Below are 2,500 nucleotides of genomic sequence, written 5' to 3' on the forward strand. Positions count from 1 at the left end.
TTTGATGGCCACAATGGCTGCATATGATGGGCACAACAGTGGCTGCACTTGACGGCACAAGTGGCTGCATTTGATGGGCACAAGTGGCTGCATATGATGGGCACACGTGGCTGCATATGATGGGAAACAAGTGGCTGCGTTTGATGGGCATATGATGTGCACAGTTGCTGCGTTTGATGGGCAAAAGTGGCTGCATATGATGGGCACAAGTGGCTGCGTTTGATGGGCACAATGGCTGCATATGATGGGCACAACAGTGGCTGCATTTGCCGGGCACAAGTGGCTGCATTTGATGGGCACAAGTGGCTGCATATGACGAGCACAAGTGGCTGCATTTGATGGGCACAAGTGGCTGCACATGATGGGACAAGTGGCTGCATATGATGGGCACAACAGTGGCTGCATTTGACGGGCACAAGTGGCTGCATATGATGGGCACACGTGGCTGCATATGATGGGCAAAAGTGGCTGCATATGATGGGCACAAGTGTCTGCATATGATGGGCACAAGTGGCTGCATTTGATGGGCACAAGTGGCTGCATATGATGGGCACAAGTGACTGCATTTGATGGGCACAAGTGGCTGCATTTGATGGGCACAGTGGCTGCGTTTGATGGGTACAATGGCTGCATAAGATGGGCACAAGTGTCTGCATATGATGGGCACAAGGGGTTGCATATGATGGGCACACATGGCTGCATATGATGGGCACAGTGGCTGCATATGATGGGCACAGTGGCTGCGTTTGATGGGCACAATGGCTGCAATTGATGGGCACAATGGCTGCATTTGATGGGCACAATGGCTGCATTTCATGGGCACAGTGAGGTTGCAATTGATGATGGGGGGGTAGTTTCAGTATTTTTCAGTTTGTTTGCGCCCCCCCAAAAAAATTTTGAGCACCAGCTGCCACTGCTGACCTGTCTGGTGTGTTCCTTGGCCTTCATGATACTGTTTGTTTACTAAGGTTCTCCAACAAACCTCTGAAGGCTTCACAGAACAGCTGTATTTATACTGAGATTAAAATGAACATGGGCAGACTTTATTTACTAAAAATGACTTCTGAAGGCAATTGGTTCCACTAGATTTTAGGTAGGGGTATCAGAGTAAAGGGGGCTGAATACATATGCACACCACACTTTTCAGATATTCATTTGTAAACAATTTTGAAAACTGTTTATCATTTTCCTTTCACTTCACAATTATGTGCCACTTTGTGTTGGTCTATCACATAAAATCCCAATAAAATACATTTACTTTATCGGTTGTAACATGACAAAATGTGGAAAATTTCAAGGGGTATGAATATTTTTTCAAGGCACTGTATATTTTATTATATGTAAAGTACTTTCTAATGTCAATCTCTTATTAATCCGTCATATTCAATTTTTTATTATCGTGTTTTTTTTGGCTTTTCATGTGAGGACACATAAAGGAAGTGGCTAAGCAATGCATGCTGCTCCTTTTGTGTAGCTTATGGATGGCCCATTGGTTGAATCTGCTGCTGTTGCACACTGTGTACCTGATGAAATGCCCTGTGCGGCTCTGAAAGGTTGTTTGCTTTGTTCAGCATTTTTCATTTAAAGGCCAAGCTTTTATACTATGTCCTAGGTGTGCACTTTTACTTTGTTTAGGGGCCTGCCAATCTACATTTTCACCATGTGGCTGTTAACTGCACTACTGCTTCATGTTCTGTGGCAGCATTTACAACAAGGAGCCTATGTTTTTATACATAGAAATTACAAGAATTTGTAAGAATGTTTATTGTGCCAGATGCTGGATAAAAAACACAAGTTTTTTTTAAAATTTGGGGAAAAAATGCTATAGTAAACAATGTGATATGTCAGAAAAATTTTCTAGAGTTCCGTCTAACTAAATAAACTTGCATCTCAGTAGTTCCCATTCCGTATATATTGTAATGGTATTTCATACTGTTACAAACATGGGAGGAATGATTTGTCACATCACTGAAAATAAAGATTCCTTATAATGGTGCCTACACATGGAATTAAATGATTCAAATTATTCAAAATGATTCAGTTTGATGCAAAAAATAAAGCTGACCATACACTGTAAGATGATTTCTCTTATCCTGCCCCACATGCTGAACAAGAGAAACCTATGAATTCCCCCTTCCACGTTAAACAGCCTTGGTGAATGTCTCCTGACAGTTATTATATTCTGACAGCCAGCACCCTCGACTGTTAGATGAACCCATCACTGGCTGCAGTGATTGAATGTAGCCGCTGTTGGGCTGACGGTTTTACACCTGGTCCTTAGATTTTTAGATTGAAGGATGTTCAGCAGGAAAGTGCCAACAGAAAACCCCCAAGTCTCAAATTTCCAACAATTTCAGCCGATTTTTCACCCAGCTCCTAAGATTTTCAGATTGAAGGATGTCAGGCAGGAGGGTGCCGTCAGGGCCCCCCATGGCTCGAATTGCAGCCAGTTCATTAGGAACCAGACAAAATGTGTCCAATGCATGGCTGGCCTAAGCCT

The 2,500-nt window shown here is 43.0% G+C and overlaps 1 long non-coding RNA gene across 1 annotated transcript in view; it reads left to right on the forward strand.

Moving 5' to 3' along the window:
- Window positions 1–2,500, forward strand: part of LOC141140624 (uncharacterized) — a 50,600-nt gene that overhangs the window by 41,757 nt on the left and 6,343 nt on the right. The window lies entirely within an intron of this gene.

The sequence above is a fragment of the Aquarana catesbeiana genome, linkage group LG04 (assembly GCF_042186555.1).
Source record: "Aquarana catesbeiana isolate 2022-GZ linkage group LG04, ASM4218655v1, whole genome shotgun sequence".
Taxonomy (NCBI): Eukaryota; Metazoa; Chordata; class Amphibia; order Anura; family Ranidae; genus Aquarana; species Aquarana catesbeiana.